Source organism: Mirounga angustirostris, unplaced genomic scaffold (assembly GCF_029215605.1).
Source record: "Mirounga angustirostris isolate CCGP_5_RB_7025 unplaced genomic scaffold, mMirAng1.0.hap1 SCAF_11, whole genome shotgun sequence".
Taxonomy (NCBI): domain Eukaryota; kingdom Metazoa; phylum Chordata; class Mammalia; order Carnivora; family Phocidae; genus Mirounga; species Mirounga angustirostris.
In genome coordinates, this window is record NW_026991719.1 from 89,030,858 (window position 1) to 89,045,074 (window position 14,217).

General features: G+C 41.6%; 1 protein-coding gene across 4 annotated transcripts in view; it reads right to left on the reverse strand.

The window, feature by feature from the left end:
* ACSL4 (acyl-CoA synthetase long chain family member 4) overlaps positions 1–6,622 on the reverse strand; it is an 83,013-nt gene extending 76,391 nt beyond the window's left edge. For 2 of the 4 annotated variants that reach the window (XM_054508916.2, XM_045881471.3), the window contains exon 1: positions 6,420–6,622. The gene's annotated coding sequence lies outside the window, so the exon portion shown is untranslated. The remainder of the gene's footprint in view (positions 1–6,419) is intronic. The other 2 variants (XM_045881485.3, XM_045881477.3) reach the window with 2 other exon arrangements.
* Positions 6,623–14,217: the final 7,595 nt, after the last annotated feature.

Sequence of the window (14,217 nt, forward strand, 5' to 3'; positions counted from 1 at the left end):
TTTAACTTCATTTCATCAGTAGTAAATGTACACACATTCCTCAAACTTTTGATAGAGGGCCAAGAGGACAAGAAGACCTTTTTCTTTAACTCCAGGCCCACTGACTATGAAGAAATTTAAACTGAATTCTTAGAAAATGTATAACTTCAAATAACTTAAAAGACACAAAGCACTGTGAGTGAAGAAAACTTTAGATTTTTCCCTTATTTTATACAAATCTAGGGGCGCCTGGGTGGCTCAGTCGTTAAGCATCTGCCTTTGGCTCTGGCATGATCCCAGGGTCCTGGGATCGAGCCCCGCATCGGTCTCCCTGCTCCGCGGGAAGCCTGTTTCTCCCTCTCCCTCTCCCTCTCCCCCTGCTTGTGATCCTGCTCTCACTGTGTCGCTCTCTGTCAAATAAATAAATAAAATCTTTAAAAAAACAAACAAACAAACAAACAAATCTTTTGTCGTCTTACCCACACCTAACTGGACAGTAGTCACTTGTTTTCATCAACTCTCCAAAACACTCGATTTGTTTTGTTATACTGACTTGACTCCAGCTTCAACAATTATTCACACGTGAATTTTTTTTTTTTTACATCTCTATGCACTCCTCACCTCCACCCCATTCCCCATAAAATTTGAAGCAAATCCCAGACATCTTATCATTTCATCTGTAAATTTTTATAGGTTAAGTAACAAAAGCATCTGTTCCAATGGTGTGTCCTCAAGCATACTGGAGACCAGCCTACTAATAGCAAGTGTTCAGTGCGGTGCATTTTACAAAGGAAACAAAGGGCATCATGTCATGTGGTGAGTCAGTTAGGTAGAAGTCAATTAAAGCTTCTATTGCATATGTAAATGGCATTTCCCCCTAGTCCTGTCACTTGCATTTTAACTCTGCTCTGGTTGTCTTATGCTTTCCAGAAGTTTTTTTAAAATATATACCTAAATTTTTTTAAATACATCCTTAATTTCTTTTTGTATATGATGGGAGGCAGGAATCCATTTCTTTCCCAATGTAGAGCCAACTGTCCTCACTCAATTTCCATTTTCAACATCACCCATAGAGCATTTAAGAAAACTAAAGTGTCAACTTCGAACTGACAAAAGAAAGCTACGCAAACAAAACAGTAAACCAACAGTCTGAGTTCGGCTTGCTAGGCCTAGACTACTATGTATTTAAAGGTTTGGGAGCAGTGCTGGGAGCAGGGGACAACAGCACTGCTGTAGCTGGCTCTATCACTCGCGCCCTGGCTTACAATTAGGATTTCCGAAGGACATCACAAATGCATAGACCTCTTGCTGAATCTCATCAGTTGCCGTATCTGAAAATCTGCATCACGCTGAAATAGCCCACACTTAACAAGAAAAACAACAACAAAATCCACTTTCCCAACCCTCCGTCCATTCCTTACTGCTGCTTCTAGACCACAGCGCCTTATAGACTTAGTAAAGAAAATGAATACACTCTTCTGAACCACAGCTTCCCATGGAAATGTAACTAAAAAGTACAATAAAATAAAATAAAATAAAATAAAATAAAATAAAAGGTACTAAAAGTCAAAGTAAAGTTTGCTAAATTTCCTTTAGAACACAGGGACTCAATAATTTATAAGGTTGCTTTATCTCTGGGTAAACTTTGTCTGGAAAGGTCCAGAGAGTAAATAGGCTTTGGGGGCCATACATTCTCTGTTTTGACTCTGATACTGTATTTTGAATGCAGCCAGACAATGTAGAAATGAATGGATGTGACTGCGTTCCAAGAGAAGTTTATTTACAAAAACAGGCGGTGGGCAGGATTTGAACACCAGCAGTATTTTGCCAGCCCTTGCCTTACACCAGTGATTGATCTTTATTCAATAGGAACCCGCTACCCTAGCCGTACACTTATTTGAGCAAATATGGTGACACTGAAGGGACAAGTAATAATTTCAGTACCATCTTATAGAAATGAATACTCTCAAAATTATTCACTAACCTCTTCCTGTAAGTTCTTCTCATAAAAGAAACACATCCATTGTTCAAAAAATAATTTTTAAAGAAAATGAAGATGAACACTAAGTAACTCCTCTAAAACAAAAATACAGCCTAGATGTACAAATTCAACAGTCTTTTATTCCTTATTCTGGTAATCAACACTGAGTTGATTACTACTACTAAATACACCGTCAAGAGTCATGACCTCACTACTCGAAACACAGAAGGAAACTTCAAATGAGAACACAGATTTGTTCTTTGGATCACTTACCAAAAAGCTTGATTAAAAAACAAAAAAACTATACAGTTTTGCCAAAACAGTTTTGATTTAGAAAGTGAAACCAAAAATCTCCTTGGCACATCGTATCTACTTAATTTTAAAATATTAATTTTAACACTTCACAGCCCAGTAAGGCAGAAATTATATTTGCAAGGCACAAAAGATGGCAGCCATTTTAATATAGCAAGAGCACGTGTGAGTATGTATTCACACTCTAAGCCATCAAGACCACTTGTTCACGGAACACATTTGAGCTCTAGGATCACTGAAATGAAAAAATGTTCCACTGCTTACAGAAATACTGAATGTTATACAGAACAGCAAGGAATAAAATAACAAAGGCACAGAAGACCCCTTGACACCAAAGGCACCATCCATAAAAGGAAAAATTGATAAACTGGACCTCATCAAAATTAAAGACTTTTGTTCTTTGAAACTCCCTCTGAAGAGGATGAAAAGACAAGCTACAGACTGGGAGAATATATTTGCAAACCACGTACCTAACAAAGGACTAGTATTTAGAATATATAAGGAACTCTCAGAACTCGACAGTACAAAAAAAAAAAAAAAAAACTAACAAGAAAATGGACAAAATACATGAACATACATTTCACCAAAGAGGATACAGAGATGGCAAATCAGCACATGAAAAGATGTTCAACATCATTAGCCACTGAGGAAATGCAAATTAAAACTGTGACAAGATATCACTAGACACCAATCAGAAAGGCTAAAACAGAAGATAATAAGAACGGCAAATGTTGCAAAGATGAAGAGCCTTCATACACTGCTGGCGAGAACGCAAAATGGTACAGCCACTCTGGAGAACAGTTTGGCAGTTGCTTTTAAAATGAAACATGCAACTACCTTACCACCAGCAACGGCACTCTTGGGCCTCTACCCCAGAGAAATGGAAATTTGTGTTCACACAAAAAACAGTACACAATCGTTCATAGAAGCTTTATTTATAATTGGTTCAGAACAAAAACCAGGAAACAACCAGATGTCCTTCAATCGGTGAACGGTGACACAAACTGGGGCATATCCACACCATGGAATACGACACAGCAAAGGGGCATGTCTACACCACCAAATATGACTCAGCAATGAAAAGGAACTAACTGGATACAAGATAGACTCCCTACAAGAATCTCCAGGGAACCACCCTGAATGGAGGGGGGAAAAAAAGCCCATCTCCAAAAGTTACATACTGTATGATTCCATTTATATAGCATTCTTGAAATGATGAAATTATAGGCATGGAAAACAGATTAGTGGCTGCCAGGGATCAGCGAGGGAGGGAGATAGCTGTGGCTATAAAAGGGCAACACCAGGGATCCTGGTGGTGATGCAACTGTATCTTTACCCTGGAGGTGGTTACATGCATTTACCCATGTGATAACACTGCACAGAACTAAATACACACAGGCAAATGAATGCATGGATAACTGGTGATCTCTGAATCAGGTGAATGAATTGTATCTATCTCAATTTCTTTGTTGTGGTATTATACTACAGCTAGGCAGATATTACCACTGGGGAAAATTAGATAAAGGGTATTGTTTCTTAGAACTGTATGAGAATCTACAGCTACCTCAAAATGAACGGTTAATAGACAAAGAATGAAAAAGAGTATAGAACACCAGCCAGTGATAGGAGTGGAAAAATAAAGCTTTTATTTTTGCTACCGTCTCAGGAATTGAAAGTCAAGGAAGGGAGAGAAAAGGAATGCCAGGAAGAGAAGCTACAGGCTACAATTAATACAATCATCTCCTCTTCCCCTATGGAGCTGTGAGGTCCGCAGGATTTTGTTTATGTCCCTGATCTGAATGCTGTTGTTGCTGTTAATAAAAATAAACTATATACATCTATCTCTTCACAACCCTCCCATAACCATCCCAAACTATAAAGTCATAAAGATGGTCTTCTTAACCATCATATCCTGGTGGCCTGGCACAAAATAAGTGACAGCTGAAAGAACGAGATAAGCTCAATGAGTGATAAATGAATGAATGAGATGCCAGCATAGTCTTTAAAGTTCCTAGTCAGTTACAGTTACAGGGCAGTAGGAAGTATGTACACACTCACTTTCAAACTTCTAAAACCCACGAACATTTTTTTAAAGAGTGTGGTATGCACACATTTCACTTGCAAGCAGAAGTTAACAATACCCAACTTTTGTAAAATGCTTCCCAATTTATAGACTTCCACATATAGTCTCCACTCATTTGATAAGGATGAGTTAAGAATTATGCACACATACACTGGAACAAGCATATGCAGATCTTTGAAAAAGAACATTCTAGACAACTGGTATAACTAAGAACCTACAGCACAGCGTTAATGCAACTTACGTCATATAATCACATATACAGATTCATTATATATATATTTTTTTTCAGTAGAAGAACAAAGAATTCAAATTAGGGGGCTTATGGCTCACTCTGCCAATCATCACAGCACTTTTACAGATGCAAAAATGAAGAGAGGCTAAGTGAGTTGTTCAGGGTTATACAATTAGCTAGAGCTGGATCCAGAGCCTCTCCAGAGCCCCAATTCATTTCTCCTCTTACTGAATTGAGCAAGACTCTCCTTTCTCCTCCACCCACCCCACCCCTACCTGAAACACAAACAAAAATGTTCATCTGAATCACTTATTTTTTTAATAGGGTTTTCAGGGGAAAAGCTTTTAATTGTTGCATTACACCTTCCCACAGATTTCTTAAGTGTCACATTACTTCCCATATCAGAACAAAATGGTACTTTATCCTATGGTGCATATACACTAACGGTCTACTGTTTCGTCCTCCACCTAAATGGTGGCGAGGCTGTTAATTCTAACAGGAGTCTTACATGTCTTACACTTTATGGCTCCAAGTGAAAAAGAGAGCTACTTTACAATTCAAGGAAGAGGCCTTATGCCATAAAAAGCTTGACTGACATGCTCGTTGACGGTACGGTAATTGAATCGCCACTTGCACACAGCCTTATGTATCAAGAACAGTTACAACTATTACAGGCAAAATCCAAGAAAAACTGAAGGGACAAGCAACTACCGGGAAATGGGGCTTTAATTAGGTTAAATCTCCATCACGCAGCACTATGGAACTAAGCATGAATTTAGAAGTCCTAGAATCAAAACACTAGAGGAACCTTATTTGTGCTCTAGTCCAACATCCTCATTTTTGTACATGAACTGAGGCGTCAATTGAGCCATTAACCAATAAAGCAGACTGCTTATTACTCTGTCAAAGGGATTCATTTTTCAAATGCTATTCTGCCCTTATTCTGTATCTCACCGTCATTTCTTGGAGCAGTGACTGATTATTTTGAAGGTGAGACACTAGAGCAAAATTCATTTCAAGAGGGTGGAAAAATGCCTTTGAAGGAGGAGATGCTGGAGTGCAGAGGAGAAATGACGTCCTATTTAAAATATGTAACCCCTTGATGGGGGTTAGGCAATGAATCATATTCTCCTCGATTTTTCTACGTGCTATAGACATCGGCCCCAATTATTTCTGTAGGGTACGCAACTGAGAGGAAGAGGAAGTGAATAAAGCTAATGCTAAATATACAGCATTCGTGAGGACAGGGATGTAGATAGAAAGAAGAGGAAAAAATACGAGCATGCTTCTGCTAGAATTCAGTCGTTTTCTAACATACCTAAAGATACGGAAGCTAAAAGGATAGCGGAAGCCAGGGCATCCCTCAAATCCAAAGGGCGGTTGCTGCCAGGGCCAGAGAGATCCCCTAGCCCTCGGAGCCAGACCGACCCGGAGGGGACAAGATGGTGCTGAGGTCTAGGGGCGCCCTAAAGGTCGTCTGGAGGTCTGGCGAGCACTTGAGGTGCTTCTTCGGAAAGGGTCACGGCAAAGCACAGGAGCCCGGTCGGGAGGATGCTTCTGGCCCTCGCGGGGTGGGGGGCGGTGGGCCGCAGGAAGAGAGGCAAGCCCGGCTTCAGCGGAGAAGATGCAGAGACCCCGGGAACCTTCCCGGCCCCCCGGCGGGGCGGGGGGGGCAGGCGGGCGGGTAGCTGGGCCGGGCTCCAGGAGAAAGGGAGCCCATTCCGGGAACTGGGACGTCCCCTCCACCTCCGCGGGGCTCAGGTGTAGGACGGCGGGGCCGCCCGGAACTCGGGCGCCGACTCCGGCAGGGGTCAGCAGCTGGGGCTACTCACCGGAGACGCGGCCCACGGTGTCTTCGCAGCCTGCCGGCGCCTGGCAGTCGGGAAGCCCGCGGAAGAGCCGCGTGCCCGCTAGCACTGGGGCGAGGAGGGGCGCGCCGCGGAGGCCGGAGAAAAAGCCGCAGCGACGCGCGCGCACCCGGACGGCCGGCGGAGGCGGGACGAGGCGCGGCGCGGCGCGGCGCGAGCCCGGAATAGACGCACCCGGAGGGGCGGGCGGAGCGGGGGCGCGCGGTGGTGTGGCTGAGCCGGCCGAATCGCGGGCGGCCGACGTCTCGGCCCACCCACGCTCACGCCTCCGCTCGCCCCGGACGTCAGCCGCGGAGGCGGGGCCCAGCGGGCTTCGCCGGGCGAAGGAGGGGCGCGGCGGGCGAGCCAAGTCGCCTAACGGCTCCTCGCGGCCTCGCCGCAGCCTCTCGCTCCGGCTTCTGAGCCGCTGGGTGGGCGGGCCGGCCGGTCACCTTATCGAGTGTGTTTTCGGAAGGGCCTACCGCCTATCTGATTTCAGAGAGGTTTGGAGCGCTCCCACGCCCGCACCTGTGCTCGCTTCCTAGGACTCGGGCCCGAGAGGAAAGTTCCCCTCGGGTCATCTTCCAGCTGCCCTTTAGAGATACTCATCTTTGGACTTCTACTCTTTCATCAGACGGAGATCCTATTCTTTGATTAAAGGCATCCTGCTCCTCCAAGCCTGAGCTACTGCCCCCGGTTCCTCTTACCTCGCATCTCACTGCGTTAAGACCCCCGGCTCCCTCCCGTTCGTGAAATATCACAAGGATGCAGGTGGGGGGGCGGGGTTCACTTGATGCCTTTCCTTTCCACCGTGGGGTCGTGGCCAGAGAGCCCACAACTGATGAGGAGTCCTTGCAGCATTGTGACGTTTCACTGGCAACAATCGTAGCTTAGGAACCAGCCCTACAAAGACCAGTCCCAAGAGATTCAAGAAATTGCTGTTTAAAGTAAGATTCTGGTGAACTGTCTCAGCACTGCAAAAGGGACAGACCATAATTGTAAATGAGCCACGACAAGCTGCCGAGAATGTATCACCAGAAGAAGTAAAGCACCAATATTCTTCCAAGTTCCCTGATGAGTAATGGAGGACTAGCTTCCTCTTCCTGCTAGTAGTGGACATTTCATTTCTCTTGCTGTTTTCCATCTTCCCATAGAATTACACGTGTGTGTGTGTCACCCCTTCAGATTACAGAGTAGAGTCGTTCTTAAGCTTTAGTATGCATCCAAATCATCTCGGGTGCTTGTTAAAATATGACTACATCAAAAACTAATGATGTAATGAATGGTGACTAACATAATAAAATAAAATTAAAAAAAATATATGGGTGCCTGGAGCTACAACCTCCAGATACTGTGGTTAGGATCTGAGTGGGTCTTAGAAATTTGATTTTTTAATAAGTATCCCAGGTGACACTATGCGTGGTCGGAGGCCCACAGTTGGAGAGCATAGACCTACAGCTCTTGCGTGTTACTACTGGCGAGGTGGGATTACTCAGCCAATTTCCAAAAGGCCCACCCCCCTACCTATAATATGCCTACAAATATTACTATGGCAGTCAAGAACTTCCTTTTTTGAGATTGACCTAGAAAGTTCAGGACTTCAAACAACGAGTTTTTCGTGTTTATTTTATGAGATCTTGTTGTAATACCAGAAATAAGTAATCATGTGTCAACTATATAATTCACTAGGTACCTGCAGTATACAGAGCACTGTCATCCATAACAGGGTTAACACAAATGAAATAGAAGGAATGATCATCCCTGCCCTCAACAAATTTAGTGTCTAGTCATGGAATTAAAACACAGACACAGGACAGACCCAGTGTACCACGTAAGTCAATCCATTGGACCGGGAAGAAAAAGAACTTGTAATTAAAGAGTACTTTTGTTGGGGTGCCTGCATGGCTCAGTCGGTTAAGCCTCTGACTCTTTTTTTTTTTTTTAAGATTTTATTTATTTATTTGACAGAGAGAGACAGCAAGAGCAGGAACACAAGAGGGGGAGTGGGAGAGGGAGAAGCAGGCTTCCTGCCGAGCAGGGAGCCTGATGTGGGACTCGATCCCAGGACCCTGGGATCATGACCTGAGCCGAAGGCAGACGCTTAACGACTGAGCCACCCAGGCGCCCAAGCCTCTGACTCTTGATTTCCAATCAGGCCATGATCTCAGGGTCCTGATATCGAGCCCCGTGACGCCCCTGCACTGGGCATGGAATCTGCTTGAGGATTCTCTCTCGGCCCTTCTGTCCCTCTCTAAAAAAATAAATAAAATAAAGAGTACTTTTGTCCATTCCCTTCACTATCTGTCATTTAGCCCAGACCTCTTCAACTAGGTAATCTCTGAATACTGAGCCCTTAACTTACTGAAGTTGCTCCAACTTTAAAAGGTACCAAGGAAAGAGCCCGAAGCTATCAGTTTTTGTTGGTATGTATGACTTAGCATACATACATACCTATGCATGTACCTATGTGTATAATGTAGATATAGATCTATTTATCAGATCTAGAAACTTTCAGTTTTTCAGGATCTTTATCACTTAAGCTATTAACGCAGACAGTTCTGGCTACCTTTTATCATAGACCATATCTCCCCTTTGCTCTACAGTGAACTATACCCAGGACGAAGACGGAAGAAATGCTACATCTTCAAAAAGGAAACCAAGTGGCTCCATACAATTTCTAGCTTTCCTTTCTCACTTTTTCAAGGTCAAAACAAACCTTGTTTAACTTCTTGTCATCAGAAACCCTCCAGCACTCCTCCTACCCAGGAACAAAACATTTCCCCAGCCAGCTGCCTGACATTTTAGAGAACATTTGCACAATTGTTTACCAGTTAGGAAGACAGGGGACTATTATCACTATTTTACAGGTGGAGAAATAGATCCAGGTTAAAGGACTTGTCCAGTCCCCCAACTAACTAGTAACAGAGCCTGGATTTCCTACCACAGTTCTCATGACTCCTGGAGGACGGCGTTGGCCAGGACATCAGGCTTCCTCCGAATGAAGTCCTACCCGGGGCTGCCAACCCAGTTAGAAACCGAAGAGATAAACATGGAAATGGAAAACAGGAAAACACACGGTGCGGTCGACAGATTCAAACTACAACATAAAAAGCAAGAAAAGCCTGAAAAAATGAAGCTGTTTGAAACCAAGTGGAATTAAACGCGACAACTCCGTTAGCCGGTACTGATACTCAGGCCTTGCTCACGTTACTCTCCTGCCCCAAGAAGCTGAAACTGATAGCCAGGCTGTTCCTGGACATTAGTAATTCATGGGAGGGCAGAAAACTACTGTTCTTCATTGACCGTGTAACAAGCCTTTGCGTGTTAAACATACTTCACAGGTTTGTAAAATAATAACTTTCTCCTGTGGTCCAACTACAAGCAGCAGGACTTTACCATAATGTTTGCATAGACAAGTTATGTTTTGTAATTAGCAAGGCCTTCTTTATTTCAGGCCCAATCACCGGGCCAAAGACTGTCTTCGATGGCATGTGTGAAACAACTAGTGAAATCAGAAACCTAGACAGGAGATGATCTTACTGTGAACATAAATAATAACCCAAGCTCCTCTATTCAAAACTGGTCAGAGGTGTAGTAGTTAGATCTAGATGTTGTTGTTTGAGAAATGATCCTTTTATCTTTCCAAAGAACTATTTCTTTTCATTCCTGCACATTTGGCAGGTTTTTATATTCATGGAAAGACCAAAGCAAAGGGAAAAACACTCCATGCATCTGAATGGAAAGGGATAGGATTATAAGGACTCAATTCTTCCCAAATTAATCGATAAAGTCAGTGCAGTCCAAATCAAAATCCCAGCAGGGTTTTAATGGAACTTGACTTCAGTGTCTCTTACTAATTTCTTCTTCATCCTTTTAAAAGTGAACTCCTATCCCCTCTAAATAAAATCCTCCACAGTGTCCTTGTAAACTGCTTTAGTAACCTTCCCAAAAGAGACAGAAAGAACAAAATATTCAGATTATCCCTAAGGCAGGAGGCAAATGAAATGGGCGGTGGGTGTCATCGGAACGGCATGGAAATTACCTTCAGTATATTTTTGTCCACTTTCTGTAGTCATTCTAGCCTAATGTTAGGGGAAAAGAAATGTCATCGGTATCATAACTCATATTCAATCTCTCTTCCTTTTCCTTTCCCTTTCACATACAAGAACGTTCGATTTCATCTTCCATTCTTTAAAAGACAAGGCAAATAATGACCACTTTCAAATGTCCCTTACTCGGAATCATTGACTACTAGAGCTGGGAGGCCACTCAGAGGCAGACTAGCAGCATGGAAACCATGTGGGCTTTGGACGTGGACCACCCTGGACCCAGTTACATAATGTCTTCAGAGCCTCAGCCTCCTCGTCTCTAAATTGGGGCTAATAATGGTCCCTCCTTCATAGGGCTCTTCTGAGGGAGGATTAAATGAAACCATGCTCATAAAAAGCCTGGTTTATGACAAGTGTGGAGAAAACAGTGGCTATTAATTACCAAGTTTGACCTCCTCATTCTACAGATGAGAAAAAAAGGAAGCTGGTACCAAAAATCCCATCCTTCCGTTTACACCACACCAGCCTTTCTCCAGATTCTCCTGTTTATTGAATGACTTTCTTTAAAGACAAGGGCTAAATTCCTTAAGTGGTCTACAACCACCACCTTCACTTTCATTTACTAAATCACTCTGTAACCTGCACGCTAACCTCCATTCCCCTCAATCCTCTAAATATGCCCTTTGCTAATGCCTTCTGTGAAAATGGACAAACCCCTTCATTATACCTACATATTCATTCTGCTTAAGCCTTGAACATTTATTCAAAGCAATCCTTCTCCAAACTAAAATGTTATAATAAAACTGTCTCCTTCACTTGGGTCCTATGTGGCACCCAGTCCAGGCTAAGTTATTGTTATTCAAATGGAAAATCTTTAGCAACATGTTTAAATAACAATGGCCACCAGGTATTAAATACTTACTCTGTGCCAGACACTGCCCCAAAGATTTTACATGCATTATTTCATTTTACCCGCACAGTAAGCTTACAAGATAGATACTATTATTATTTCAGAGGAAAATGTGCATATGGCTGGATAAGTAATATTTCACATACCCATCTCATTATCACATAAACCCATCTAAAAGAGAAGGAAATTCTCATTTTGAAACATCCTACTTCTATATTAGACACAGGCGGAAGCCCTCCTACAAAAGGACATTGAAAGCAAATATCCAGAATGTAAACTCATAGATTTGGGGTCACTTTTAGCTAGGTTATGTATCTAATCCACACCATCTAAACAGGAAGCTTTCAGATTCAGGGTCTAACCTCAACTTTCGACGAGCTCATTTCAACAGTATTTAGGAAAGAGTTTAACAAATCTGATTTTGTTGCCACTGGGCAATCCAAATCAGCTTATGAATCAGTTTTCTCTCTTAATTGAGCCATGATGCAAATGAATCCTTATGTAAAATTGTCCAAACTCTTTGTAGCTACGCATCACTGTCCACGGACGAATACGTTCCTGGAAGACTACTTTTAATCCAAATCAGCTTATGAATCAGTTTTCTCTCTTAATTGAGCCATGATGCAAATGAGTCCTTATGTAAAATTGTCCAAACTCTTTGTAGCTACGCATCACTGTCCACGGACGAATATGTTCCTGGAAGACTACTTTTAAGCAAATTTTCATATTGTAAGCCCCACTTTTCTACTGCTTGTCTCTATTATTCTTTTTCTTATAAAAGGAGTGCATGTTCACTTCTTTCGTTCAAATAGAAGTATATAAAGTAAAAGGGGTCTCTAGTCCTGCTCTATAGAGATGATGACAGCTGTAGACAAGCTGATACACATCTTCCCAAATGTTTGCCATGCACATACACGGTAACACATACTTATTTTTCAAAATGAGAACATATTATACATATTGCTTTACAAATTAATCTTACCCATTTAATAATGTATCACAAACATCATTCCATGGTATTATGTTTGTATGTAGATATCTAAGTAAGCCTTTTTTTTTTTTTTTTTTACTGCTACCCAGTATTCCGTAGTATGGATGTACCATGATGTATTCGTCATATCCCTATTAACGAACATTCAGGATTTTCCCCTAATTCTTCACAATACTCCAATTAATATCCCTGTGCAAGTATCTCTGCATATCTGTTCAAGCATCTCTATATAGGTTAGCCCTGTAAGTGGAAATGGTGTTGGGTCAAAGGCTATGTACATTTGAAATTTTAAAGGAAGCTGTCAAGTTGTCTTTTAAAAGGACCAAACCAACTTACACTCCTACTTAGAGCATGCAAGAGTGCCATTTTCCTCATATCCTTGAAAACATCGGATATTATCAATCTTTAAAAATCTTGCTGTTCGGGACTCCTGGGTGGCTCAGGCGGTTAAGCATCTGCCTTCGGCTCAAGTCATGATCCCGGGGTCCTGGGATCAAGTCCCGCATCAGGCTCCCTGATTGGCGGGGAGCCTGCTTCTCCCTATGCCTGGTGCTCTCTCTCCCTCTCTTTCTCTCTCTCTGATAGATAAATAAATAAATAAATAAATAAATAAATAAATAAATAAATAAAATCTTTAAAAAAAAATCTTGCCAATCCAATAGGGAAACAATGCTATCTCATTATTGTTTAATTTCCTTTCATTAAAGTGTTTGAAAATTTTATTTATTTTTCTAAAAGTAATAACTTCATTATAGAAAACAGAAAGCACCAAAAATACATAAAGAATGCTCTCTACTTTTTTTTTTTAATTTTAAGTAGGCTCCATACCCCATATGAGGCTTGAACTCATGACCAAGAGATTAAGAGTCACATGTTCCACCAACTGATCCAGCCAGGCACCCCTAAAGATTTGCTCTTTAAATCCACAATTTTGCTGCCTTGAGTGAGCCACTATGAATATTCTGGTGTATTTTTTAACCAGTTTCTTCTTACGTACATTTTTTTCCAAAATTGGAACCATTTCATATGTCTAGTTGACCCTTGAACAGCGTGGGGGGTAGGAGTGCTGATCCCCCATGCAGTTGAAAATCCACATATAACTTTTGACTCCCCAGAAACTTAACTACTAATAGCCTGCTGCTGACCAGAAGCCTGACAGATAACACAGTCGATTAGCACATATTTTTTATGTTACATATATTATATACTGTATTCTTACAATAAAGTAAGCCAAAGAAAAGAAAGTGCTATTAAGAAAATCATAAGGAAAAGAAAATACATTTATAGTACTCTACTGTATTTATCGAAAAAACTCCACATATAAGTGGATCCATAGAGTTCAAGCCCATGTTGTTCAAGTGTCAACAGTATAGTATTGTGTGCTTTTCTTCACTTGACACTTAAAGTGAGCTCTCCCCTATGTTATTAAAAATTACTTTAAAACCAGGTTTAGGGCTGCATAATATTCCAGCATATGGCTGTTACATAATTTATTTAACCAGTCCCCTATTGTGTGGGGGGCATTTAGGTTTCTAAATTTTTCTAGTACTATAAGTGATGCTGTTATGAACATCCTTGGATATCAATTTGCATGTCTCTCTAATTAGTGTCTTTAAATAACTCTTAGATGTCGACTTGCTGAATCAAATGATACATTTCATGGTAATTGACTCATATCACCAAAACATCTTTCCTCTGATTTTCAATAGAAATTGAAAATAGTAATTTGTAATGATAGTCCCATTGATGAATAGATCCCAGTAAGAAAGCAAATGCATGCACTGATCTGCTGTAAAATCATAAAGGTAATTTTAAATCAAATTAAATATAATG